Source organism: Belonocnema kinseyi, chromosome 8 (genome assembly GCF_010883055.1).
Source record: "Belonocnema kinseyi isolate 2016_QV_RU_SX_M_011 chromosome 8, B_treatae_v1, whole genome shotgun sequence".
Taxonomy (NCBI): Eukaryota; Metazoa; Arthropoda; class Insecta; order Hymenoptera; family Cynipidae; genus Belonocnema; species Belonocnema kinseyi.
Genome location: NC_046664.1, coordinates 68,796,544 through 68,802,636, shown reverse-complemented (window position 1 = coordinate 68,802,636; position 6,093 = coordinate 68,796,544).

Genomic DNA, 6,093 nt, shown 5'->3' with positions numbered 1-6,093 from the left:
GTGCCAAGCTTTCACTTGCTAATGGCCTAAAAAGCATCCCTGCGTGTCAACAATATGCTAGAACACTTGCGGGAAAAATGCAGAAAGCGGTTGTCCTTGGGTTGCTCCGTGTTCTTAGGGTGCACGAGGCTTTTGTTGGATCGTCGTCTTGATTCCTTTACAGACTGTAACCACCTATCTCACGGTCGTGAGACGTGGTTGTGGCTGAAATTTTACCGCGATTTCGCTGAAAGCGGGTGCAATTTTCCAGATTAACACCCGCTCCCGGCGAAATCCTGCGGTTGTCCTTATGAAAAATTTTTAATTATATATATATCAGTAATTATGGGATGGAGTTGGAAAGGTCTAAAAATTCTGAAATGACATTTCTTGTAAAAAAGTGACTTATATAGTGACGGCTTCTCAAAAAAGTGACTGAAAAGTGACTTAGAAAAAAATTGAGACAGCTCTGGATATGGGACCTTGGTTACGAAGGATTAAGAAATAGATTCAAATTCTTAATAGATGGACTAAGTGATAGAAAAAAATTAAAATTTACTTTAGAGAGATAGAAAAAGATAGGAGTAATTCAAATTTATATTAAGAAGATAGAATGGAGTATAGAAAATAAACCTTAACAAAAAATTCTACTCCCCCTCCCCCCTCCCTTAACATATTTTACGTAATTTTTAGTTTCCAGAAATGTATTGCTAGTTATTGCTAGTAGAATTAGACAAGGTGTTCGAGGACTTAATTTTCAGAATTCCCTGATTTTTCCTTGACTAGTTGTTCAATTTCTTAATCATTAATATTTAAATATCAGCATTTTAATCTTGTAATACTTTAAACATAGACAATTTTATAAACGGAATAAAAAAAGTATTTCAGATACTTTAAAATTATCAAATTTATTAATTTATTTTATATAAAAAGTCTCTTTTTACAATAAAAGATCTTTCTAACCAAATACTTGAATTCCCAGTGAGAAAAAAATTAAGGATGTCCTAGAGACGTCTTTGGGACATATCCAAGACGTATTTTATAACATGTATTTTGGACATCCTAGGGATGCTCTTAAAACGTCGAATGTCAGTACGGAAGATGTTCCGAGAACGTCCATGTCTTTAGGACGTCCTTAGGTAAATTTAAGACATTGGACGTCTTAGATTGGGCTGACATAGGACGTCCTAGGAACGTCTCAAGGACGTTTTTTGGAATTTTCATAGTTTTGAGCCCACTGGGTTTTCAGCAAATTGATTACATTTTTAACATAATAGCTGGATTTTCTAGCTAAAAAAAACTCTCAACAAAAAAGTGTCATAGTTTATATTTACATAAAAAATGTAAAATTTATGCAAAAAAAAAGAATATTAAAACTAAAAAGAAGATTTTTCCACTAATAAAGATTTTTGACTCAAGAAATAAATAAAAGTTTATCCAAATTATTGAAGCAAACGCAGAGTTCGGGGACGCCCATTAGCATGTTCGGTATCATTCCCCAAATTTGTAAGACAAAATTTTATTATTGTACGAAAAAATCCGGGGGAACCTAAAACCAAATTGAGCTGCCAGATCAAAGAAGGGCACATAAACTTATTTCGCCGGAAGTGGGGAGGCCCCTGGAAGTTTTTAAAAACATTTTCGAATTTTAATTTTTAAAGACTATACCTAGATATAGAATTTCATTTCGCATCTTTTTTCCCTCAGGAAAAAAGTTGTAGCTTTTTTATTTTTCCAATAAAAACAAAAAACGGGCTTTTCTGGAAAAATAAATTTTAATTCGTTTTTCACTTCAACTTGTGCTCAGTCAGTCAGTTTTTAAGATTGTTTAATAAAATTTTTAGGGAATGTAATCGGAAATGTCCTTGGACTGATAGAGTAAAATGAATTTTAAAATTCATAAAAAAAAATTGTTGTTAATTTATTTCTGATGCGTGGCGCTTATCGGACTTCTCTAACTTCCAGCGTTTCATTTATCGAGCGAATTTTGAGCAACGTAAAACTTTCAGCGAGAAAGTTGTTAACAACAGTACAAAGAAGTTTTCTGGAAAATTTTAGCCCAATCGAATTGATATTCCAGAAATTATGAACGTCTTAAGTCGATAGGGGACTAGCGCGCGGGCTGCATTCATAATGCAGTTCACCGGCGCTAAAGTAAAAACTAATCAAATAATCAGGTAGTATCAATGTATTTTGCATAAATGAATAATAGTACATAAAGTAAAATAATTTATTCATTTAATATTATATACAATAGCATGGTTCCCTTTTCGAGACAAATCTAACAAAATCATATAATCTCTGAAAATTCGCAGAATTAGAAGTTGGGAAAAAATTTATTTTAGTTCGTAAGCTCTTTATATTTTTTATTTAATAATAATTTAAAAATATATTAACGTCTTTAATGTGAATATTATGCTTTCTGAACTTATCATTACTAATGAGATCCTTGTTCGCTTTGATATATACATTCCGTTTATGGAAAAAACAAAATAATTATTTTTTATTCAGAACAGCTATCATCGTCAGAAGTCATATTTAGAGCCTTACTGTCACAAGGTTTAGTTTTAATTAAAGAAAAAAAATTGTTCAAGAAAACGCGTCCTTTTTCTGTAAGATAATCATTAAACTTTTAACGTCTTTTATTTTAGCAATACTGATACCTACTCGAGGTGGAGGTAACTTAGGAAGAGTTGCAAGTTCAATAGCTAAATTTACTTCATAAGCAGAAGGCTTTTCTTTATTATAATTTTGAAAAACATGGGTTTTTCCGCTTGGATGATACTGAATGACATTTGATTCACTAATTTTCATTCCTTTGCGTTTTTGCAAGTTATCCCTCAATAATGTATCAAAATCTTGTAAAATTTCTGTTGCAGATTTAATTATAGTGAAAGGAGGATTACGAGCACTAAGAATTAGATTATAATAATCATCGAATGTTTCAATTCTCTCCATTTTTTTCTTCTGAGCGTACATTCCAAAATTGCCATCGCATATACAATATGAATGGCCGCGGACAGGAAATACGTGTAAAATTTCAACATTTAGTTCCATTGATAATAGAATTAAAAATGTAAACATGGCATAATTATGGTTTTGTACAGAGGCAGCATCCGAGAAAAGGATTATTCTAGAGTGACGTTCTGAATTATCAAAATATTCTGCTTGTCGTAATCAGCTAATTGCCAAAAATTCGAATGAAATGTATTCTGTTCTGAGACTCCAATTTTTTCATGACACTTCAGACGTTTACAGCAGATTTTAACAGGCACAAAAACTTTTGTATTCTGGATTTTATTTGAGACAGATATATATTCTTCATTCTGAAAGAAATATAGGACATTTCGGTGATAAAATAGTGAGAAGTCGTTCGCTCACTGATTGTCACTGATTTTCAATAAAATTTTACTGATTTAAATTCAGAGTAAAATATCTAACATTTATGAATTGATATGTGCAGTGAAAAAATTATCGCTATTATTTTTATGACATATTTTTGTATTTAATGTTTTTAGAATATAAAATTTATACCTTATTTCTCTTAGTTTTTCGCAAATTTTCCTCCCACTGTTCTTCATGTCTACTTCTTCTACCTCTAGGATTCACTTGCTCTGACAACAAATCACAACACTTTTGTTAAAAAATTAGAAATCCAGTGACATTTCTCTTTCAGAAGACAAAAAATACTAACGCTCTATTACAACAGGAATGAAAAACAAGTGCACTTTGTCGATATTTCACTGTTTTCAATTCTACGAATTTAAAGCATTGAAAAATTCGCAGAATTAAAGAATCCAACGAATCTCAACTATTAGATGTTTATGTTTTGTTTTACTTTTGTACAGTTTGTCATAAAAATAGAACCATTCTATTTAACATAATATTACATTTTTTAATTATTTTACATTATGCACTATTGTTTATTTAAGCATAATCCTTTGATATTACCTGATTACTTGATTAGTTTTTACTTTTGGCGCCGGTGAACTGTATTATAAATCGGATCTGAGCATGGACATAGGAAAGACGGGACTAGGCATGCTATCCTAACTTGGGAGAGCGAGGTTGAATCCGCGGGAGGGGGGAGAATCCAATGAGTGGCGAGAGCCGCCATCTTACGATGTGCCATTTGATTATGCGCACGAGCATTTTTGTCGAAAAACTCTGCATGAAGATATAAACATGTGGGCGCTGCCATGTTTGTCGCGGGACATCAAAAGGTGGCGGACCTCCCCCCTCATTGCATCACCCCCTCAATGGCATGCCTAGTCCCTTGTTTCCTATGTCCATGGATCTGAGACTCTCGCTACAGTCCGCGCGCGAGTCGCCTGGCTGCTATCGGCTTAAGACGTTAATAATTTCTGGAATATCAATTCGATTGGGCTAAAATTTTCCAGAAAACTTCTTTGTACTGTTGTTAACAACTTTCCCGCTAAAAGTTTTTCATTGCTCAAAATTCGCTTGATAAACGAAACGCTGGAAGTTAGGGAAGTCCTGAAAATTGACTGACTGAGCACGAGTTGAAGTTAAAAATGAATTAAAATTGATTTTTCCAGAAAAGCCAGTTATTTGGCTTTAATTAAAAAAATAAAAAAGCTACAACTTTTTGCCTGGGGGAAAAAAGATGCGCAATGAAATTCTACATCTAGTTATAATCTTTAAAAATTAAAATACGAAAATGCTTTTGAAAACTTCCAGGGGCCTCCCCACTCCCGGCGAAATAAGTTTGTGCCCTTCTTCGATCTGGCAGCTCAATTTTCGAAAAAAAATACTTGAATCCTCAATCAAAGAAGAATAATTTTTCATCAAAAAGTTGCATTTTCATAAAAAAATTTAATTTCTACTGAAACAGATGAATTTTTAAATCAAAAAGATAAATTTTCAAAAAAAATTCTGTTATAATAAATCTTCCGTAATAAATAGTAACAAAATGTTTTGACCCCCCTCCCCCTTGAGCTGTTACGTAAATTAAGAACGGTCCCTAAGGGTCCTGGGTAGGTTAAGGAGACAGAGAAACAGGTTAAAAGATTCAAATTCTTAATAGATAGATAAAATAAAGGATAGAAAAAGATTGAAATACCTAACAGAACGATATAGACTAAGGGATAGGAAATGATAACTGTACTCAATTGCGGAAGATAAGAAAAAGATAGACAACAATTCAAATTTATATTAAAGAAGTATAATGTAGTTAAGATAAATATAAGGGTCCTTACTTACGAACGGTGGAGAAAGATATTGAAAAAGATTAAAATTCCTCATACATAGATGGACTGAGGGACAGAAAAAGATTATAATATACTTCAGAGAGATAGAAAATGATACAAGTAAATTGTCACAAAAGATAGAGCAAAAGATAGAAAAATATTTTAAATTCCCAGTAGAAAGATGTAGACTAAGGGATAGAAAATGATAAGTGTACTTAATTGCAAAAAATAGAAAAAGGGAAAGAGAATGGTTTAAATTTATATTAAGAAGATATAATGGAGTTTAGATAAATATAAGGATCCTGAGTTACGAAAGATAGAGCAAGAGATTGAAAAATATTGAAAATTCTTAATAGATAGACGGACTAAGTGATAGAAAAAGATAGAGTCCTCGATCACGAAAGGTATAGAAAAAGAGATAAAAAATTATTGAGATTCGTGGTAGAAGGATAGACTAAAGGATATAAAAAGACATATACAGTGAAACTCTTTTATAGCACCAATTCTGGAGCTGACGGTGGGTGGGAACTGACTCATTGTAGCCCGTTCCGCTTTTGTTTGTTCACGCTTGACTGCTCGCCTGAGTGACAACCGCAGGCCCCGCGGCCCCGCGCAGTTCCTGTTATACCAACCTCCTGCGCGGCGTCAATTCTCGGAAGGGCTGTAGAAGAGAGGGCTATTAAAGGGCTTCACTGTACTACTACAGTTAATGAATAGCCTGAGAGACAAGAAAAGATGACGTTTTAGGGATGCAAAGTGACCCATTGGAAGAGATAGAATAGTTCTATCTCCTTCTGTCTCCCAATTTCTAACTTTTTGAATCTTTTTAATTGCATCAGTATACAACAATACACTGCCAGCTATACTTTTCTATTTCTAAGGTTTTTGTTCAATAAATGATTGA